Below are 23952 nucleotides of genomic sequence, written 5' to 3' on the forward strand. Positions count from 1 at the left end.
AGCTTGACCTTTATGGAGAAAACTAAATTTCCGATCCCTTAACTTAACTACTTGACCATTTTAGCGTTATATCGACTAGAGGGGGGTGAATAGGCGATTTTTATGAAAGTCTTCAAAACGTGGAAGTTTCAAAGACAAACGATAGAAATAGACCTATTACCATGCAGCGGAAGGTAGACTACACTAGGCAAACCATAGTCAAGTATTCAATGAAGTGAAAGCACAATGACCTATAGCAGCTAGGTAGTTAGGATCAGGTAGGAAGATATTATGAAGCCAAACAGAACACGCAGTCACTCAGTGAAGACAAAAGATAGTGCAATCATACAATGACTTCACAAGGACCAATAGTAAGTAAAGGGAAGGGAAGGATGAAACCAGTGACTCGTTGAAGACAATGATTTTTTAGACCAGTTCCAGTTGCTGTGACAACTGTACGTCTGGTTAGGGCGGCTAGGTATTTAAAACTGAGGACACACAGTCCCGGAGACCCAGTCCTGAACACGCAGCTCAGGACACCCAGTCCTCACCATATTCCCCTTGAGCTAAGGTCACACAGACCTCGCCCAATCACTCTGGTAAGTCTTCAAGGTAGACTCCCAAACCTTCACAGACTTCATTCACCGACGATCCACAATGACTCTTGGATGCTCAGAACGCGACACCTAACCGGCTGGAGGATTCACAGTCCTCAAGTGTAATAAGTCTTCAGATCACACAGACAGGAAGACTTAAGTGATGCCTAACACTCTTTGGCTCTGGGTGGTTAGGGCTTTATCCTCGCAAGGAATTATCTCTCAAAGGCTTTGAGGTGGGTTGCTCTCAAACGACAAAAGCCGTACTCTAACTCTGAGCAGCCAACCGTTTATGGTTGTAGGGGGTGAGCTATTTATAGCCACTAGGCAACCCGACCTGATTTGTCCGAAATGACCCTGGGTCACTAAGGAACTGACACGTGTTCCAACGGTCAGATTTCAAACACACACGGCAACTTTACTTGGGCTACAAGCAAAGCTGACTTGTCCGACTCTGGACAAGATTCGCTCTCATAGTCTTCACTCGAAGACATAGGTTTTGGTTAAGCATCACTTCAGTCATTCTGACTGGTTCTCTTGGACCCCACTTAACAGTACGGTGGTTCCTATGACTCAACAAGGAAGAAAAAGAACTACGAAAGATCTAAGTCTTCGAGCTCCATAGGCTTCATGCGATGTCTTATCTTGTCATAGTCTTCAATGTGAATATCTTCACATACCACCTTTGACATCAATGTCTTCATACATTTTTAGGGGTCATCTCTGGTAGGAAAACCGAATCAACGAGGGACTTCTACCTGTGTTATCCTGCAATTCTCACAAATACATTAGTCCCTCAACTAGGTTTGTCATCAATACTCCAAAACCAACTAGGGGTGGGACTAGATGCACTTACAATCTCCCCCTTTTTTGTGATTGATGACAAACTAGTTGAAGTTTTCAACGGGGAATATAATGTGAAATTGTAAAGGATAAGGAATTGTCTTCATAAGTTGCAAGGGCTCCCCCTGAAGATGTGCATATGAGTAATTTGCTTTTGGAATGCAAATGCACATGGCAGGTTGTACTTGTGGAGATCCTCTTCAACTTATGATGACAATTCATTATGCATGTGAAGGTATGTGAAGATAATGACATGCATAATGGAAAATGGACGTCTGCAAAATGATCTAAGTGCGGAGTTTATCGCCGCACATGCGGAATTTATCATCGCATCACAAAGTAGCAAATAAGTAGCAGACGACCATCGAGTTTAAGTGTTACAACTCAAAGAACCAAATGTATCAAAATGAGAGTTGTAAACACTAGGCAAAATATAAAGCAACCGCCCATATGGACCCGCTTGAAGACTATCGAACTCATATGCTTCTCCCCCTTTTGTCAGTAAGGACCAAAAAGGTTTGAAGACATAGAGCATCTACTCGTTCCCATGAAGAGTAGGTGAAGCAGCAGGGTCGTCGGTGGTGTTCGGTGGTGCAGAAGAACTTGGAGCAGTGTCGAAGCGTGCTGAAGGAGGGGGTGGTGAAGTAGCATCGTCTTCGTCCTCGATCACTCGGGCATTCACAGTTGCCGCAGAGGAAGGGAACTCAGAGTCTTCAAGAGATGGAGTTCGTCGCAGCACTACCCTTCGGGGAGGTGTGGAGTCAAACTTGAAGCGTTCAGAGAAGCCATCCTCTTGAAGATCATCTTTAGAGCACATAAGCGTCAGCCCTTTCCATGTGCGTCGAGAGGTTTCATGGGCAACAAAGGCATTCTTTGTGGCAAGATTGCGAATGCGGTTAACATCTACCAAGAGGCTTTGCATTTGGTGCTTCAGCCAGTCATGATGCCTATCCTGTTTCTGATGAAGAGCCACCAGAAGCTCTCGGTCATTGAGAACACGAGATCGCTTCTTGGGTCGTTGGGCAATAGTGCTTTCGGTGGCTTCAGTAAGGGCACGATGAGGTGCACGTGTAGTTCCAGCCAGAGGATAAACACGAGTGACTACTTCAACTCCTTCAATGTTCTGAGAGAAACTTTGATGCTCCGCATTCTGAAGACTAAGAGGCTCCTTGGCAGGCTCAGGATAAATGGCTTCAATGGACATATCCACATCAGGAAGAAAGATCCGATGATTGCGAGCAGATGGCCGATATGAGATAGCGGAGTGGAGTTTAATCAGCTGCATTATCCATGGAGCGTAGAACTTCAAGCCAAAAAGATCAGAGCCTGATGCAGCAAGTTGGCGGATGAAGAAGTCTTGTGCATTGAAGCATTTGCCATGAAGAATATAGAACACCAAAGTCTTCATTGCACCTTCCAGCTTGGCATGTGGAGAATGCCCTTTGATGGGCCAGAGAGTTCGCCTTATGATGTGATAGATAGTCCTTGGCAGATACTCAAGGTCTTCAACAAAGAACTCCTTAGGATATGCAGCATCTTGTGGCAAGGGCTTCATCATACTGAGCATCTGACTCATGTTCGGTTCAGGCTTCTGAAAGATGTTCTCCATAGCTTCACTGTGAAGCTGACAGCCAGGTTCATAGAGATCTCCAGGAGTGGGCAGACCAGTGAGCTCAATGATATCAAAGGTTTTGGCTTCGTGATGAACATTTCCTGTCATCCACTCCAGGACCCAAGTCTTCGGATCTCTGTTGTAGCCACGTATGTGAAGTGTGGCATAAAATTGGAGCAGGAACTCTTCGTTCCAGTGCTCTTGGTCGGTGACAAAAGGCAACAGTCCAACCTTTTTGAAGCAATCCAGAGCTTCTTCCAGACAGGGCAGACCAGCTATTGCTTCGGTGTCAAGACGCTTATGTGGGAAGATGCGACCTTGATTGTACAGAATGCAGGAGTAATAGCTTCGCTGTGGATAGCTCCAGAACCGATCAGAAGATATTCGTTCCCTTGAGTAGGGGTTCTTGGAGCTGTTGAAGAAAGTGTTGTCTGCTTTGAAGCCGTTGACATTGAAGGATCCAGGTGCTGATGCAAGACCTGGAAACCTGGGCAACCTTGGAATTGGCTTCTGTACCTGAGGCCTGTGCTCAACATGATAGTCAAACTGAGGACCAGCAGCAGGCGCAGGAACAGAAGCAGTAGCATCATTGGCTTCACTGACTTCTGGTTCTTGGGTTGGTGTAGGCTCCACATTTGCTTCAGCCATGACAGCGTCAGTGGCTTCATTGGTGTTGGTGGTGGCAGCCTCAAGATTTTCTACCTCCACATGATGAGCTGGAGGGTCGGGCACAGACACGTTCTCTGCGAGAACAGCTTCGTCGGTAGTTGGGGGAGTGGGGACACGTTCTTCTTCTTGGGTGTCATCGGCTGATGCAGCCAGAATGTCTTCAGCAGCTTTAGCTTCAGATTCAAAGACTGGAGGCCTTGGTCCTTTGCGAAGCCTGCGTAACGCTGGCGACGCTTTTGGAAAAGGAGTTGGCTGGGCCTCAAGGTCATCTTCTTCTTGTTCTTGTGGGTGATCAGCCCATGATGCATCCTGAGCAATTGGCGTCAGAGGACGACCAATGCTGATGAGTTCGCTGTGCGTAAGCACAGGCGATGATACCTGTTGGTGCTCGATCTGAGGAAGAACTGCATCATCTTCAACATGGTCATGGTGACCAATGTCTTCAGCAGAAGTGGGATCAGCTGCTGGAAAGTCTTCAGCTTCATGAGCCTCTGTGAAAGCAGGCTCATGGAAAGTCAGTTGGCGCTCTTGATGTTCAGCGGCAGGGCGAACCATGGAGATGGGTTCAACAAGTAAGGGCTCTGTGGGAGCAGCCCGTTCCTTCTTGGTCTTCCGCTTCTTCTTGGAGGGAGCAGCATCAGAGGCTTCAGCCTCAGCAGTCATTGTCTTCTTCAGTTCTGAAGCGGTAGACCTGCCTTTTGGCTTCGAGCCAGTCATGCTGGTTGGGAAGACAATGGGATGTGCTTCCTGCCTTGGTGCATCGGGTTCGGCTATAGCGGGCTTCTTCTTCTGTTGCTGCTTTGCAGCCATCCTAGGGTCGATGCCAGGATGACCAAGGGCCTTGCGCTTCTCAGCCTCATTGTAGGCTTGCACACTCTTGTCAGCCAGGACCTTCATGCGCTCACGAGAACCTTAAGCTTCTGCACGTTTCTTGAGAAAGGCTTCTTTGAGCTCGTGCAGCATAATCTTGAAGTTTTTCACCTCTTGCACGCTGAGCTTGGCCATATGCTTCTTGAACTGAGCTTTCTCAAAGTCAATCTTTTGCTTCAGTTCGACGATGCGCTGAGCTAGAGCTAGCTCTGAAGCAATGGCGCCATGGAAGGCGACACTGAGGCCAATTGGAAGTTGCGGATCTTCGAAGCTGAGATTGGGCGTGTCAAACCACTCATCAATGAAGTTGTGGATTATTGCCACGTCAAAGAGAGGCAAATCATTGAAGATTTATGCTTCTTCTTTGCTCTTGATCAGTTGCTCAAGAGCGTCATCTGCAAGATCTTCATCACTGGACAGATCAATGGCATCGCTGCGCAGAATAGCAGCAGCAGTCAGTTCTTGGCTGGTGTGTAGCAGAGGCACCTTGACTTTCTGGGGCTTGGAGATGCGTGATAGATCTTCAGACTGCACACTGTCTTCAGGAGGTGCAGTAGCCAATGGCTTCGCCCGTGAGATTTTTGGTGCTGAGGCAGGCTTTGAAGCTTTAGGCTGCTTCAGTTTCTTTGGCTTCGGCGCTGTAGGCGCTTCATCTGATTCAGCGTCATCTGCAGGCTCATCCACGGCTGTCCCTTGAACCACGATATGAGTGATGAGACCTTCCAGGTTGTAGAAGGGCCCAACAATATTGGGTTCAGCTTCGCGGGTGCCATCGGCACGGGGAGCAGAGGGACCAGGGTTGAAGTCTAGTCCCAAAGACTTCTTGTTCTGCTTCGCCGAATTCTGGGCAAACTGGAAGTTGCGCTTGAAAAGATTGTCGTCTCGACACCATAGCAGTGACGATGGGTCAGCATCCGCGGGTTGTGGTCCACGGACTATGCAGGGATAGAAGCCTTGTTCAATGGCTTCAGCTCTGGACCTGGGTTGAAGATTTTTGTATAGGATGTCTCCCCAAGGTTGCTTGATGGCATTTTTCTCAGCATATTCCTGGGTCACAAACCGGTATTTGAACCATTGTTCTACCCAATATCTTCGAATCCATTGGATTCGGGTCTTGCGCTGATTGTAATCCTCTTCAGGATCTGTCTTGTAAAGCTCTGAGAGGTCATCAGGCAAATCTCTTGATGTTCCCCCACGACGCTGTCTGCCTCCCTTCCTTACAGATATCTTTGTAGCCATGAACTTTAAACTGAATGGCTTCAACACGTTCAAAGGCTTCAAAGGCTTTCGCTTGCTGGACAAACAGGAATTGGCTTCGGGAGAATTTATATGATACTGTAAGAATTCTGCAAATGAATGCAGACTATGAGAACCAAGGGATTCTCCCACGGACATGTACCTGTGACAGCATTAAGGTGCGAGGGAAGGGGAAGAGGTCATATGCATTCTCAGAAGATTTTGAAGATAAATCAGTTTAAAAGACATTGACCTCATCATGCGAAGACATTCACTCATAGATAAGGAGTTGGTTCCAGATTTGTACGGATCCACGGATCAGTACAAGTGACGAATCTAACTACTTTGTGAAGCATAAGTGAACATACTAGGCATATATGAGATGCAGTATGAAGTGGATCCAACATGTATGAACAGAAACTACTTGTGGTAGAAAGTGACGAATCTGTAGGATCAAAGGGGCCGTAAAAAGGAGGTTTTTATTTACCACACAAGGAACTGCTACACGGAGTGGAAGAGGAGGCCGAGCAGTTCGATCGTCTGTGCCCTAACTTGGCGACGGAGGACACCTACGGCGACGGCGGAGAGGACGATGTCCGCGGTCGGCGTGAAGACGGCGTCGGAGAGGTTGCGGTAGCTAAGCGCTTCGTCGCCGGCGTCGTCGAGGGCTAGCGGTGGCGCTAGGGTTCGTGCGAGAGTGGAAGAAGAGATAATGACTATGGTGTGGCGTGTATTTATAGGGACAGGGGCGGCTCAGTGTTATTACACAGGTGCCCCTGGCGATTCACATCTGAGGAACACGTGGCCATCATGCAGCATATCGGAGGTTGTTCCACGTCCCACGCACGCCTGGATTGTTGGGTGGTCGTTCCCACTTCTCCGGGTTTCAGGTGAAGGAATTAGCATTGAAAGCGGACTTAATGTTTGTCTCTGTATCTTCTGCTGACAAGGACGCAGAGAAGACATTTGACAGTTTCAAGAGAATGCATATGATTTGGAGAGTTAGAGTTTGAGATAGAAAGCATAGAGAGGTTAGGGTCCGATCACATTCACTTAGTTCAAAAGATTCAACAAGAAGACATAGCTATAAGTGAATGCTGTAGAGGACAGAACACTAGTATATATATATAATCAACATAGTGAAGATAATCATGAACACATGTTGAGATTGAAGCCAAACCAAATGTGAAGACATAGCAAATGTAACGCCATGAGTGAAACACTTCAAACAGAACATTTGGTGGTGGCGTTACCCACCGTATAGGAAGTGTTAGACCCAGACACGGCGCACAATTATCGTGGCGCTCCGAGGTCATTGAGCTTGATCGTGAAGACTTTCTAAAGCCTTTCTTCTTGGTGAATTTTTGGAACTTCTTCACAAGCATAGCAAGCTCCTTTCCAATGTCTTCAGGATCATCAGAACTGCTGTCGGATTCTTCTTCAGATGTGGAGACAGCTTTTGCCTTCAAGGCACGAGTTCGCCCATAGTTGGGACCGTAGATGTCTCTTTTTTCAGAAAGCTGAAACTCGTGTGTGTTGAGCCTCTCAAGTATGTCAGACGGATCGAGTGTCTTGAAGTCAGGACGTTCTTGAATCATCAGGGCTAGGGTGTCAAACAAGCTGTCAAGTGATCTCAGGAGTGTCTTGACGACTTCATGCTTGGTGATCTCAGTGGCGCCGAGAGCTTGAAGCTCATTTGTGATATCAGTGAGTCGATCAAATGTGAGCTGGACATTCTCATTGTCATTTCTCTTGAAGCGGTTGAAGAGGTTGCGAAGGACGTTGATTCTCTGATCTCTCTGGGTTGAGACGCCTTCATTGACCTTGGAGAGCCAGTCCCATACTAGCTTAGATGTTTCCAAAGCACTTACACGGCCATACTGTCCTTTGGTCAGATGACCACAGATGATGTTCTTGGTAGTGGAGTCTAGTTGAACGAACTTCTTGACATCAGCAGCGGTGACACCTTCACCAGCCTTAGGAACGCCATTCTTGACGACATACCATAGGTCGACGCCAATGGCTTCAAGATGCATGCGCATCTTATTCTTCCAGTAGGGATATTCAGTTCCATCAAAGACGGGACATGCAGCGGAGACTTTAATTATCCCTGCAGTCGACATAGCTAAAACTCCAGGTGGTTAAACCGAATCACACAGAACAAGGGAGTACCTTGCTCTGATACCAATTGAAAGTGCGTTATATCGACTAGAGGGGGGGTGAATAGGCGATTTTTATGAAAGTCTTCAAAACGTGGAAGTTTCGAAGACAAACGATAGAAATAGACCTATTACCATGCAGCGGAAGGTAGACCACACTAGGCAAACCATAGTCAAGTATTCAATGAAGTGAAAGCACAATGACCTATAGCAGCTAGGTAGCTAGGATCAGGTAGGAAGATATTATGAAGCCAAACAGAACACGCAGTCACTCAGTGAAGACAAAAGATAGTGCAATCATACAATGACTTCACAAGGACCAACAGTAAGTAAAGGGAAGGGAAGGATGAAACCAGTGACTCGTTGAAGACAATGATTTGTTAGACCAGTTCCAGTTGATGTGACAACTGTACGTCTGGTTAGGGCGGCTAGGTATTTAAATCTGAGGACACACAGTCCCGGACACCCAATCCTGAACACGCAGCTCAGGACACCCAGTCCTCATCGTATTCCCCTTGAGCTAAGGTCACGCAGACCTCGCCCAATCACTCTGGTAAGTCTTCAAGGTAGACTCCCAAACCTTCACAGACTTCGTTCACCGGCGATCCACAACGACTCTTGGATGCTCAGAGCGCGACGCCTAACCGGCTGGAGGATTCACAGTCCTCAAGTGTAATAAGTCTTCAGATCACACAGACAGGAAGACTTAAGTGATGCCTAACACTCTTTGGCTCTGGGTGGTTAGGGCTTTATCCTCGCAAGGAATTCTCTCTCAAAGGCTTCGAGGTGGGTTGCTCTCAAATGACAAAAGCCATACTCTAACTCTGAGCAGCCAACCGTTTATGGTTGTAGGGGGTGAGCTATTTATAGCCACTAGGCAACCCGACCTGATTTGTCCGAAATGACCCTGGGCCACTAAGGAACTGACACGTGTTCCAACGGTCAGATTTCAAACACACACGGCAACTTTACTTGGGCTACAAGCAAAGCTGACTTGTCCGACTTTGGAAAAGATTCGCTCTCATAGTCTTCACTCGAAAACATAGGTTTTGGTTAAGCATCACTTCAGTCATTCTGACTGGTTCTCTTGGACCCCAGTTAATAGTATGATGGTTCCTATGACTCAACAAGGAAGAAAAAGAACTACGAAAGATCTAAGTCTTCGATCTCCATAGGCTTCATGCGATGTCTTCTCTTGTCATAGTCTTCAATGTGAATATCTTCACATACCACCTTTGACATCAATGTCTTCATACATTTTTAGGGGTCATCTCTGGTAGGAAAACCAAATCAATGAGGGACTTCTACCTGTGTTATCCTGCAATTCTCACAAACACATTAGTCCCTCAATTAGGTTTGTCATCAATACTCCAAAACCAACTAGGGGTGGGACTAGATGCACTTACAACTGTTATTTATCTTAACAACATAATCACAAGATTTGTGTGATGTAGATACTTGGTTTGTCTGAGTGTGCTGATATCCTACTGGGGGATGAGATGAGAAGAGGCATATCGGGAGGACAAAAGAAAAGGGCAACAATTGGTTAGCATTTTATACTTTGTGCCATGTATTTTGTTCCTCTGTTTTGAAATTTTAGCCTCTCTTGAAATTTACTACCAACTTTGCCCTGATAGCTTGACCTTTATGGAGAAAACTAAATTTCCGATCCCTTAACTTACCTACTTGTGGATTTTGCATCGCTGAATTTCAAAGCTAGTCCACTTTGCACAAATAAGTTGCCAAAAGTAGACAAATATGGACAAGTTTGGTACCTCGACTGAACCAAATTTTCCCATGCCGACCCAGCAGGGTATTGAACAATTGTCTCTCATGTGTCAAAAATTCTATTTCCTTCCAGATATCTATAGTGTGGACATTTTGTCGAGAACTCTTGTGATGTCTGCACAGAGCGCTACCCAGGGTATGTGGCCTGTCGGCCTACACTACGCCCCATGAATCGTCTCCGTTCAGCGAGTTATGCACCGTCGCCACCGGTGGCCCTTTTAGCTAGCAAGACATGGCCCTGTCTCAAGCCGCACGTGCGCCTGACCGTGTCAAGTTCCCCATCCTTTTACCACCCTCACTGTTAGGATCGGACCCATGTTTAGTTGAGTGGGGGGCCCCTCCACTCACGATTTAAAAATTCAATAATATTTGCTAGTGTTGTTTCACGAAATATGCTTAAATTCTTTGAATTTCTAGATAATATGCCCCCACTCGAGTAGTTTTCCCTCACTCACAATACTTTCTAGGTCCACCACTTCTCACCATTGCAACATGCGCACGACATAGAGTGAGATGGTGTTCACATGCACTCCAACTCATCTTTCACAAACTGCACCCATGGTTCGACACCAGCTCCATCCATATTGTGAACTAGCCTAGAAACATTTGTCAAGCGTGGTTGTGTCATCGCATGTCACTGCACCATATTCTCATCATTTCCTCTGGAAGGTACTGCCATATGATGGCATGTCGCTAGAGGTAGTGACCGCTTGGGACACCACTCATAGATGTTTGTCAGCTACAAGGACACAGAAGCACGTATCATTGCCCTTCCCTCAGGTGATGTGGCGATGCCACCTGACGTGGGGTCAGACCTCTCCCCACGTGTAGGCGCCTCTGTCTTTGGTGTTGCACCACCCCCACGCATTCCCACCTCCGCCCGTGGAGCACCTACTAGAGGCAGCCGACGGGCTGAGCCAACCGCTATCAAGGGGGTTCTCGTACATTGTGATGCAGCTGTCCTAGAGGCCCGGACCTGCTAAACGCCAAACACATGCTATCTGGCATTCTTCTCATGCCCACACTCTTGGGCAACCCTGGTTGTTGATGGCTCTTGCCAGGACATCAACGTCGCTTGTGAACTAAACCATCAACACAAATTGTCATGCCATTGTCGTTATTAGTGGTAGTGCAGGAAACATGGTCGATAAAATGCCATGTACTATTTAAATTAGTAGATTTCCACCACGGTGATGACTTGTTAAAACATGATGAGTTAGGGCGACAACCGCTTTGGCAAGGTCGAGGAATCAAATTCATTTGGAATGGAAATTTCAAGATGCAAGTTGTCTAGTTTTGAAGTTGATAAGTTAAGGGGCCAAAAATGGAATATTCTCCTTAGGGAACTACTTAGACACGAGTAACCCATTATGATACCATAGCTAAGAGGTATATAGTCCAAAACTCTAGCCATCATATTGCAAAAATGTTGTGCGCTAAATTAATGTCACACATAAGGCATGTTGGAATATAGAAAGGAGGGTTTAGGCTCTTCACCCTTTGTTTTCACGTCCTTGAGTGCGCTTTCAGAATATTTTTTATAATAGTCAACACAGCTAATATTTTTTCCACCTTCACCAGACCTTTATTCTATATAATGTTCCGCAACTAACAAAAAGTATTAGTGCACCATATAAGGATATAGTGTAATAATGTGTCAAAATGACACCATAATTGCTGGACATATTCAATCAAAAGGACACTATGAAAAAAATCTATACTAAACGATTAAAATAAGTTTTGATTAGCTACCTCTGTCCCATATTAATTGACATTGAAATGAATGTATCTATATGTATTTCAGTGCTAGATGCATCCAGCATTGATTAATATGGGATGGAGGGAGTACTATTTACCATAACAACTCATCAAATCTGATCTATGGATGTAAACAAGTAGAATTTTCTCGCCATCGTTAATTTTGTTTAATAGTTTTTCTTCTAATTAATATGTGTAATAAACATCATAAAATGGCATATTGTGTCCCATGGTTTCAATTTTCATTTGTTTCTATCTATCAAAATTATAATTCACAAGAATTTCTCCACCAACTCTATCTCTATCACTGTCTCATCACATTCCCTTCATCTTTCTCCCCAATGGAACCCATTCGAGTGAATTTGGGAAATTAATGATCGGCGGCAATGATGATCTTGGAATAGCTTTATTTTGTCAACCATGTGTGTTCATGCAATCATCTAGTGTAACTAATTCTGTACATGGTATATGTTTGCAAACAACATGCATTGCATGTGTGCAATAACTAATTCAGCCAATGTGTTATATGTTTGCAAAAAACATGCATTGCACGTGCGACAATGACAATACTATTAAATGACCCCTTTCTCGTGAACTTTTTAGCGTTGTCCATAAAAACGTTTTCAATATCAGGTTGAAATTTGATATTTATTCTACTAAATCAGAGCAACCTTATGTATGTTAGAGCAATTATTGCAAATTGAACCCTGAGCTTAGATATGAGGTCAAAGCTAAACCAGGAGATATAAAATATGATACTCCCAACCTTTATAAACATTTATCATTTGGGAGAAATAAAATTCTTTTGTGAACATTCCCTCTAACATGCGGTATGATGTGGACAATTTTTGCTAATGTTGCACGTGACGTGCTTCAGAATGTGATTGGTGTGATGAAAAATGTTGAAAATTTGGTAAAAATTCAAAACATTGAAAAAAGATTGTATTCTACTTAAGATAATCTATGTTCAATTCTGGATAAAAAATCTAAATGCATGTCTAGCTATGCAGTGCTATTTGACACTCTAGCTAAGAAGTTGTTATTATGATAAATGATGTTGTTATCCTTTAGTTTCTATATCCTGCCTAGTTATTTCGACTGACTTGGACCTTTAGCATCAACTTCGACCATTTGAAAAAAAAATCACTAATGTCCAGATTCTAGAATAATTTTTAAACTCTTTTAAAATGAAACGGCTACAGAGTGAGTGGTTCATGTCCACATTCACCTTCCCATTACTAAATCACTCTCCGATCAAACTAGGTGACTACTAGCTTTTCCATCATGTTTTGCGTTGTTATCACATGGATACAACTATGGGAGCCCGCCATGTATTTTTTCGTGTAAATTTTATGATCTTCATAAAATTTGAAATCCCCTATTTTCATAATTTGAAATTCCCTATGTTAGAAAAAATCTGAAGTTTTCAAGCTTTTCCAAAGTTCCAAAAAGGCAATAAATGGGGCCCAAAAATGGAAGTTCTCTTACGGGGGAATTGGTTAGTTTAAAACAAAACTTGGGACATGTCTGAAAGGGCCCGCTAGTGATATTCTTAGTAGGTGGCCGCCAAAAAGTCATGCTCTTTCTGAATTAGGAATTTTGGTATTTATATGTGTCAAGAGGAAGTGGCATCAACACTTACCTATGATGCGTGTGTCATATTATGGCCCATATTCATCCCCTCTCATGTGGCACACCTGAGGGACGGGGGGTTGCGTGGGCAACCAATTCCCCTAGGTGGACCACCCACATGTTACATTAAAAGGAGTCATGCCACTACCAAACAGGGTGAAGTCAAAAACTTGTATGCCAAGAAGATCAAGACCGAGGACGGCGGCCACCGACCAACACCTCCATATATGGGCCTTATAGGATGGGCGCATGACTACTTTAACTATAAAAAAACTAGAAGGTTATGATAGCTCATTAGTAGATCCAATCTAGACATCCTGTCTAGATCATCCACCTCCAACTATAGCGAGTTGGCCCCTGTCATCCAAATAAATGTGCATCCAACATACTGTTATTAAGTACTTTGTGAACATCGTCGATAATATGTTCTCTACCACATCATGTGTGACATCACAAAACTTTCCGCACGTATGCTGCATCCACACAATCCCCTTTAAAACCATCTTAGTATTCAAAAGAATCTAACCTTAAAATTCGAGGGTTCCAGCTAAATGGTATTGGAGTTCTACATTGACCTCATACTAAACTCGACGTGACCAGAATGAACCTTTTCTCTTATTTGATGGAATTGAGAATCACTTAGACTACTGCAAGGTGCTCATAAAATGTAGTGGATTTGTAACATATAACTATAATATTCACTGAACAACATGTTAATAACACCAACTAACCCATTCTACAAAAAAGTATGCCAGCTAATCAACTATGTAGAAGAAAAGCATATTACATGGTGCCAACTATGTAGAACAAAAGCATATTACATGGTGCCAGTGCCAATGTCATCAAATACAATATTGATGTCCTAATTAATCACTTATTCGTGAATGTATTATTGTTGTTGCATTTCATGATGAACTCCTTGATGCAGGAGAGATGCTAGTTGGTCTAGCAAGATGCTTCTTTATGGATGATATTTCAACTGGTCTTGATAGCACCACGACATATGAGATAATAAAAGTTATACAACAAATGGCTCATTTAATGGATCTCACAGTGGTTATTTCCTTGCTTCAACCACCTCCCGAGACATTGGAATTATTTGATGACATGATCCTTTTATGCGAGGGTCAAATTGTATATCATGGTCCTCGAGAAAAAGCTACTGATTTCTTTGAGTTCATGGGATTCACATGCCCCAACAGGAAAGACATGGCTGATTTCCTTCAAGAGGTACTACATTAATTTTTTTATGAAGGAATTACTAGATAAACATTAGTGTTGATTTAACTGTCAGTGCCAAATTACTATTTGGAATAACTTTGGGACGACTAGTACATTAAAGGTACGAACTGTGGCAGGCATTGAGTCACAATTCCATCCACAAATTCATTATTATATTGTGTACTTGTGCATAATAACATATAGTAATAAACTAACAAAAAATTCCATATGTCCAGGTGACCTCAAAGATGGACCAAAAGCAATACTGGATTGGTGAGGAACATATGTATCACTACCATCCAATTGAAAAATTTGCAGAATCCTTCTATTCATCATATCTCCCTCGACTTGTACAAGATAAACTATTTGTTATAAACAATAGAGTAGAGATAAAGGAGGCGAAAACTAGTTCAGGTCTCTCCAAATGGAATATTTTTAAGGCATGCTTTTCAAGGGAAGTACTTCTTCTAAAAAGAAACTCCCCGCTACATATATTCACGACCATACAGATAACAATCCTTGCTTTGGTGATATCAACCATTTTTCTTCGAACAAATATGAACCACAAATCTATTATTGATGCGAATAAGTATATCGGAGCTCTCTTTTTGGCTGTTATGATAGTAAACTTCAATGGTATGGCTGAAATTGCTGTGACAATAAAGCGACTTCCCACTTTCTACAAGCAAAGAGACTTTCTAGCATTGCCGGGATGGGCAATCCTTACTCCAAGTTTTCTTCTTAGTATCCCAATATCTTTTGTACAAACAAGTCTTTGGACCATCATAACCTACTATGTGATTGGCTACGCACCTTCCTTTATTAGGTACATCTCCTCTTGGTCAATTCAATATCTAGGTTATCGCAGTAGCTTAAATAAGTTGTAGTGATAGAAAATGATTGCCTTAATTACTTTTTGCAGATTCATGAAGCATTTCTTGGTACTTTTTTCCATGCATCAAATGTCAATGGGCATGTGTCGTTTATTAGCAGCGGTAGCAAGGACACTAGTGATGGCCAACGTGCTTGCCACCACATCTCTTATAGCAATCTTCATATTTGGAGGCATCGTCATTTCAAAAGGTTGGATGCGATTTAGCTTAATTTAAGTAAGATGTATGGAAAACCTATAACACAATACATGTGTGCATAGTAAGCTTCTAAGATTCTCATAAACTTCTTACATTGAATAGACGATCTCCAACAATGGTTACAATGGGGATACTGGGCATCCCCATTCACCTATGCACAAAATGCAATCTCCCTAAATGAGTTCCTTGATGAAAGATGGGCCACGGTAATCAATCATTCATCTAGTATTTTGGATACGATGTATACCATGTATAGCATAGATGTGACCTAATGATGATATCCTCTTGTGATAGGAATTTCATTATGAAAATGCTAATACCGTTGGTGATGCTATCCTCAAGATCAGGGGGTTGCTCACAGATTGGCACTGATATTGGATTTGTGTCACTGTATTATTTGGATTCTCGTTGGTGTTCAATATACTCAGTATCTTTGCACTGGAGTCCATGAACTGTACGTATATCAAAGAAATATAAAAAAACAAAAAGTATTGAACAATAGTTATAGTCGGTATTTATCATGTTTGTTTACGATTTGCAGCCCCACACAAGCATCAAGTTAACAACAAAGCCACGAAGGTAATGACTAAGTGCACAAATAAGATAGTTGGAATTGGCAATGCATCAATTCCACAAGGTGTTCTCCCATTTCAGCCTCTTTCCTTTGTATTTGATCATATCAACTATTTTGTCGAAATGCCTAAGGTATACTCTCAAACAGAACTTACCTAACTAAATAGTAGCATCCATCTAGTCACATGTTCACTATAGGAATCCATATCTTACACTAGGAGATGATGAAGTATGGAGTGACCGATAAAAGGCTTCAGTTGCTACAAGATGTTAGTGGTGCTTTCAGACCAGGGGTGCTAACAGCTTTGATGGGAATCACCGGTGCTGGAAAGACAGCATTGCTCGATGTTTTGGCTGGAAGAAAAACTGAAGGATATATTGAAGGTACTATCACAATGGAAGGATATGCAAAGAAGCCGGAGACATTTTCAAAGATCTCTGGCTACTGTGAACAAAGTGATATCCACTCCCCTAATCTCACTGCAGTTTTCTAGTCATGGAAGGATATGAGTCACTGCAGTTTTCTGCGTGGCTTCGCTTGCCTTTAAAAGTTAAATCGTGCCAAAGAGATGTATGTATGATTGTTAACACCATTAGAAGTTTAATCTATAACATGATATCTCATAATACATGCCATTAAATTTGTTTCAGATGTTTATAGATGAAGTCATGGATCTAGTTGAGTTAACAGGACTGAAGAATACCATGGTGGGTCTGGCAGGAGCAACTGGCCTGTCAGCTGAGCAACGAAAAAGGCTAACAATAGTTGTGGAGCTTGTTTCTAGCCCTTCCATTATATTTATGGATGAGCCGACCACTGCCTTGGATGCCCGTGCTGCGGCAATTGTCATGAGGACAGTAAGACAGTAGACACTGGACGAACTATTGTTTGTACAATTCATCAGCCAAGCATTGAGATATTTGAATCTTTTCATGAGGTATGAATAAGTCATATTATTAAATGTCTCAAAAATATTTCTACAAAATACAAGCAAGAACTGAATAGTTAGGTGGTTTGAAGATCAATGACTAGAAAGAGCATCAAACTAATAGTACACATAACCAAAAACTATCATTTTTTGAAAAATGAAAGAAACAACAATAAATAAAAATAGAACTACCCTATCAATTACAAGGAATGAAACCCACCATGTTTTTGTGCCAAAGTGAAATATTTGATGTAATTGGCCCTCACATTTCCTTTTCTATATGCGTTGATAGTAGCATAGAAGTACTTGCCAATGAAAAACAAGTGTCCTTTTACATGTATTTTTAAACATAAGCTTCAATAAGATTATTAGTAAGTAATAGATATTTACTTCCTTAACTCAATTAAATTTGATAAATTGCAGCTTCTACTCATGAAAAGAGGTGGTCAAATCATATATAGTGGTTCACTAGGTCGACTTTCTAGCAACATGATAAAATATTTTGAGATAAGATTGGCCAATTTTGATTGTTCATTCTTGATGGAGAGCAAAACTATTAAAAAAAAAATCTTTACACAGGATATCCCCGGTGTTCCTAGAATAAAAGATGGACAAAACCCAGCATCATGGATGTTGGATGTCAGTTCACACACAACGGAATACGAGATTGGAGTGGACTATGCTGAAATTTATCGGAGCTCCTCCCTATATAGGTACACATGATGTAATCATAATGCTACATCCATTGGGATGTAAGTTGAATTGAATAATAAAAAGTATAATATGATTAATATTTACCTTTCAGGGAGAACAAACTTCTTATTGAAGAGCTTGGAAAACCAGCGCCAAACACAGAAGATCTACATTTCCCTCCAAGATATTGGCTAAACTTTAGGGCACAATGCATCGCTTGCCTATGGAAACAAAGATGTGCATATTGGAAAAATCCAGAGCATAATGTTGTTCGATTCCTAAACACATTTGTTCTATCAATTATGTTTGGAATTGTATTTTGGCAGACTGGATCAACCATGTAAGTAGGAATGAAAAAACCTAAGGAATTTCTTTCATGAAAAATATATCACACCTCTACTATGTCATAACTTTCTTTACCTATGGAACAGTAAACAACAACAAGATATATTCAACATACTAGGGCTTATATACGGATCAGCATTGTTTCTTGGCTTCAACAACTGTTGTATCTTACAACCGGTTGTGGCAACAGAGAGGATTGTTCTCTGCCGAGAAAAGGCAGCAGGCACATACTCTACGTTGGCCTATGCCATAGCTCAGGTAATAATACTTTACGCGTCCACTCTAAAATTAAGTTAAGAATCTAAAGCTACAATGCTTGGCAATATTTTTTCAACTAGGATGTTAAAATTCTATCTGCAGGTGGCAATTGAATTGCCTTACATGCTTGTCCAAGTGTTCATATTCGCGACAATAGTATACACAATGATTGGATTCCAGATGACCGCCAATAAGTTCTTTTGGTTTCTACTTTACATGGTGCTAAGCTACATGTACTACACACTCTTCGGGATGATGACAGTGGCACTAACACCGAACATTGAGATAGCTTCTGGATTGTCCTTCCTTATCTTCATCTTTTGGAACATCTTCTCCGGCTTCATGATCCGAAGAGAGGTATGGCCCTCGCTCTACCAACTATTACCCAGCCCCTCCTCCTAATATTTTTCACTATAACTACAATACATACTTAAGAGAACATGGGAAATTAGGGTCATGGAATCCCCAACTAACCCCTCAATAGATTGCATATTTCATACCAGCTTCATATTAATATAGTACCCTTACAAACCAATGTTGCATATTTTAAATAGAGTTTTTCCTTCAACGAAATAAATAAAACAAAAAGATGGAGGATAGATTGTGCATGATTAACCTGATGAACAAAAACAATGTGGACACAGATGATCCCAGTCTGGTGGAGGTGGGTGTATTGGGCAAACCCAGCAGCATGGACGGTGTACGGACTCATGTTCTCCCAGCTTGGTGACCGGACAGAGCCAATTCTTGTACCTGGACAACCAAACCAGACAGTGCGGGAGTTCCTCGAGGGCTACCTTGGCCTCGAGGACCACTACTTCAACCTTATCACGTACCTTCACGTGGTCGTCATCGCCTTCTTCGCCTTTATCTTCTTTATCTCCCTAAAGTATCTCAATTTCCAACAGAGATAGCACAAATCAATTCAATGTTGTCATGCGAACTACAAATACACCAAGAGGCAAACCCACTTAACTGTATAGATCTAAGAAAAGATTATCACCCAGTTGACAGTAAGCACAATATCACATGGATTTTGATTCAAGAGAAAATGTGTAAGAAATCATATGATTTGTGTGAGAAGTTGTATATTATATGTACCACATTTATTGAAAATTTCAGCCTTGTATTAAGTCAAAACTCTTTTCCTTGATCAAGTCTGCTGAAAAAATATGCCGACATATACAACATCATATTAGTTTTGTCACATTCATCATAAAATATATTTCCACTATGAATAACTGACGTTATAGACATTAGCAGATATTTTCTGTAACTTTTGTTGTGATATATCACATTTTTTTGTAAATTTCCTGTTCATATTTTTTATGGATTTCAGTGGTGATGCAGAGGAAAGTTCATGTTTAGGTCACTCAAGATATATGTCACAGTTGTTGCAAAACTTGTTCTGAAACGTAGTCATCCGATCACACTTGAAAATTGTAAGTAGTTCTATCACATAAGCCAACAAACACGCCATTCAGACAAGCACATAAGCACATAGCACAGTCATGAGCATAATAACAATAATTAACACCAGATACAGGGAGAGACTCAGCCGCTTTCTCTTTATTACAAAATCTTTGGTGTACAAGACTTTGCTCATTGCCTCTTGGTTTCCGTCGCCAATCCATCAACATAGGAAAGCAACGATAAATCCCAGCATACAAACATGAGGATCCGCTATATGATGCTCGCAAAAATATTAGAACACGAAGTTCCATCCATCTGCAGATCACAACCATGCACTTGTTCTTGCGACAGGAGTTGTGGCCACATGGAAAGACAGTGCGGGTGAGCCAGTCGCGCCATGGTGCAACTCAATTAATAGAACTCCAGCGCATCCATGTACCTCAGCAGTTTTGCTGGAGCACAGTGCTGCGCTGTTTCGTAAGCTCTTGTAAACCTTTGTGCGACATAACGCCAGCAGTCACCATTCTTGTAGCAGCAAATTTATCTAGCCCGGTAAACATGCCAGTGGTGAAGTACAAATTCCCAGTGGATTTTGTACTGTACTTTAGCAAATTCCACAAAAAAAAACAATTTCAAAAAGAAACAAGCGCTCGCATAGTGTACCATATTCCTTGTGAGGAAATAGCCACCCCTCACTACTGCATTGAATCCGACAAGCTCGATGTTGGCAAATGTGTTTGTAACTGAAGACGTGCAAGAAGCTAGCCTACTGATCGAGTCCATCTTCGATAGCTTTGTTGCGCTTACTTTGCCATTGTGTCAAACCGCCGTGGTCTGTTTGTCGCCCTATGAAAAATGTTAAAATTTTGTATAGAAAAAATGTCTACCATGAATAAAAAAATGTTAAACATGTATTAGAAGAAAATTCTTAACGTATACAAAAATGTAGAATAAAAACCAGAAGAAACAGAGAAGAACGAAAAACCAATGAAAACCAAAAAAGAAACATAGGAAAGCAAAGAAAAAAAAGAAAACCAAAAAAGTGTAAAAGAATAAAAACTGCAAAAACTGCTAAAGAAACAAAGAAAGTAACAAAAACTAAAGAAAAAAAGAAGAAAAATGAGAAAGAAAAGAAAAACCAAAGGAAACCATGAAAGAAACCAAAGAAAAACAAAAAGAACAAAGTAACGATGAAAAAACAGAAAACCAAGGAAAACTGGACAAGAAATAAGAAAAAACAAAAAAATATAATATTTTTTTGGGGGGGGGGGGGGGGGGGGCGGAGGGGGGTGTGAATAGACCAACAAACAAACAAGCGAGTAACACAATGTTGGGCCGGCCCATACGCGTGCGTGCGGTAGAGAAGCTTCAGGCGAGACGAATGTTAGACTCACTGTAAGCGAGACATAACATTCATATGACCTGCGCCACGCTGGGCCGTCGCAACGAACGGCGCGCGGCTGGGCCGCAGATGTGGGTCAGCGGAGGGATGGGCCGAGACGGAGAATTTTTGTTGTTTTTCTTTTGAGAGAAGAGCCTAGACAGAGATAAGGCAAATCTGGCCGAATATCGCAGGCCGACCCAGTAACACACGTGGTCGTCATGTCACCGGCCTAGCCCGCCATGAGGCTAGATGGCTTGTGTCTGGCCCGTGGCAGACCTCCCTAGGCGAGGTTCCGCATGCCAAGCACGTCACAATGCGTTTAGGAGTGAGCTGGCTCATGCACAACTCGCCAGGCATGCCGTGGGGGAAGGGTGGGTGATTCTTATTTGTGTTAGGATTTAATTATTAGAGATAATCCTTGTTGTAAATAACAGCATGCACGGGATCCTCTCGAGGCAACCGCCGCCTCGTTCGTGCGAGAACCTCTCCAGGCAACCATCGCATCCGCTCCTCGCATCCTCTCGAACAAGCGCATCTTCTCATAAGCGCCGGTTCGTAGCGGCGGTAGACGCCGACAGGGCCGTCGCCGTCGCCATGGTGTTGGTGGACTTCGCCGCCACAACCGCCACGCCCGTGATCTGCGCCGGTTCGAAGGCCGCCGGAACGGTTTCCGTCGCCGCGGACCACGTCTTGGACATGGCGCCCGAGGTCGCGATGGTGCTGGGCCTTCTAATGCTCCGCCCGAACCGGCCATGCCGGCGGCGGCGCCGCTCCCGGCCTGGATTCTTGCCGGACTGGCCGCTCCAAACCTGTACGCGGACGAGGTACTGGAACCCGCGGACGACGCAGTGGACGTCGACGTTGAGCCAGAACTTGCAACTCCTCCACCACCACGTCTGTGCCCGGTGCATGGTTGGGGGCCATGGATGGTCCTGCAACCACCCCCGCCACAAGATTACGAGGTCTAGGAGGAGGCCGAACCTGCGTCGCCTGTGCCGCCCGCGGAGCCCGCGCAGCCGGACTCCCCGCGTCTTCCATCTCCGACGCCGGCGCACGAGGCGGCCAGCGCTGGGGCTTCTTCGTCGAGCGCTAGCCTCGGGCTGCGCCTCCCCGCGCGGGCTGCTGCACTCGGGGACGTCTTCGACAACTGGGCGAGCAGCTCCACTGGCCCATCGGCGCCCCGCCGCTGGCACATAGTGCCGCGGGCCGAGCTGCAACGCAGCCGCGCGGTGGTTCTCGGACTGGCCAACGGCCACTCCAACGGCGTCGCCAACGGCCACTCCAACGGCGTCGCACCTGGGACGCAGCTTCCTGGTGGATCTTCTTCAGAGGAGGAAGATGCTGCGCCGGGGCCGTCGACCTCCCGCCGGTGAGGCAGTCGCTGGAGGCGGAGATTGGTGGTAGTGGTGCAGACAGCCACCGCTCGAGTTGGATTGGGGATGATTTGTCGATGGGAACGAAGTTTCCCGTCGCCTCCCCTTATCCGCTCGTGCGTGTGTATGGCTGTTGGACAGCCAGCACACTAGCCACTAATCCATGTTGTACGAGCAGCAGAGAAAGAAAAAGAATAAAAAACGAAAAGAAAGAAGGTGGCTTTGCCACTGTAGTAGGTTGTTCTGTTTTAGCCTATTACCATTATTTTTCGTTTTCTTTTTTGATTAGCTTCTAGTTTTTTCAGTTTTTGTACAGTATTTTCTAACATAGTACTATGTAATGTCTGCTTATGTAATGTCAACATGTTTATGGATGCAATCTTTAATTGCTACATGTTGATTGTGCTTGAAAATTATATGACTACTTTCAATTTTTGCGCATATCTTATGGATTGCACTTATGGCAATACATATAGCTTTGTTCACAACTGTGAGGTCTACACCATCTAGTGATTACCTTCAAAGTGTTTTAAGTAACACAAGGTTGTACAAAGTACCATAAGAATAAGGTCTACGCTACTTAGTAGTGATTACCTCAAAGCAAAAATGAAAGCACACATATTATGGCACGAAAATTGCCATACGAGTGTCTATGCCACTTCATGGTGACTACCTCTATGTGTTCTACAAAACAAAGATCTACGCCATTTTGGTGATTATCTTTTGTAGAAAGTCATATTTTGGGTCGTTTAGGCTTTTCCTAGACCTTTATATTTGATTCAAGCATTTTATTTTACACACAATTAATTTACATAAGTGTAAATTAATGGGCATGATATTTTCATGCAGGATATGGCTGACATATCCAAGAAGGAATTTGCTGAGCTTGCCATTGATGGCAGAAACTATTTGACCTGGGCCATGGATGTCAAGATCAACTTGGCGGCCAGGAATCTGATCAGCACTATAACCACACCTACTCAAGGTGCTCCTGCTATCGCAGATACGGCAAAGTATGCTTCTTTGCACTTCATTCGACACCACCTTGATCCTGCTCTGAAAGAAGAGTACATGATGGAGGAAAGTCCTCTATCATTGTGGAACTCCTTAAAGGAGCGTTATGATCAACAAAGGTCGGTGATGTTGCCTGAAGCGCAAAGAGAATGGGCACTTATCCGTTTCCAGGATTTTAAGTCCGTTGCAGCATACAATTCTGCCGTGCATTAAATCAACTCAAAGTTGAGATTCTGCAACAGTGCAGTTTCTGATGCGGATCTCATTGAAAAGACACTTTCTACTTTCCATCCTAATATGAGGATTCTTGCTGAACAACATCGTCAGCAGAAATACAAGAAGCATTCTGAGTTGATATATGCACTTCTTCAGGCAGAAAAGCACAGTGAAATTCTCGATAAGAATAATATGTCCCGTCCAACGGGAACACTGCCGCTGCCTGAAGCACATTTCAATTCTCAGAATACTCAGAAGTCTCGTGGTCCCAAAAGGAACCATAGGAAGTTTAAAGGAAAG

At 43.3% G+C, this 23952-nt stretch overlaps 2 pseudogenes; one reads left to right on the plus strand and one right to left on the minus strand.

The window, feature by feature from the left end:
* LOC125553060 (ABC transporter G family member 45-like) overlaps positions 1 to 20942 on the plus strand; it is a 35045-nt pseudogene extending 14103 nt beyond the window's left edge.
* Positions 20943 to 21425: 483 nt separating this feature from the next.
* On the minus strand, positions 21426 to 22186 carry LOC125553059 (uncharacterized; annotated as a pseudogene).
* Between the last annotated feature and the right edge of the window lie 1766 nt (positions 22187 to 23952).

Source organism: Triticum urartu, chromosome 4A, assembly GCF_056163025.1.
Source record: "Triticum urartu cultivar PI428250 chromosome 4A, HENAU_Tu73, whole genome shotgun sequence".
Taxonomy (NCBI): Eukaryota; Viridiplantae; Streptophyta; class Magnoliopsida; order Poales; family Poaceae; genus Triticum; species Triticum urartu.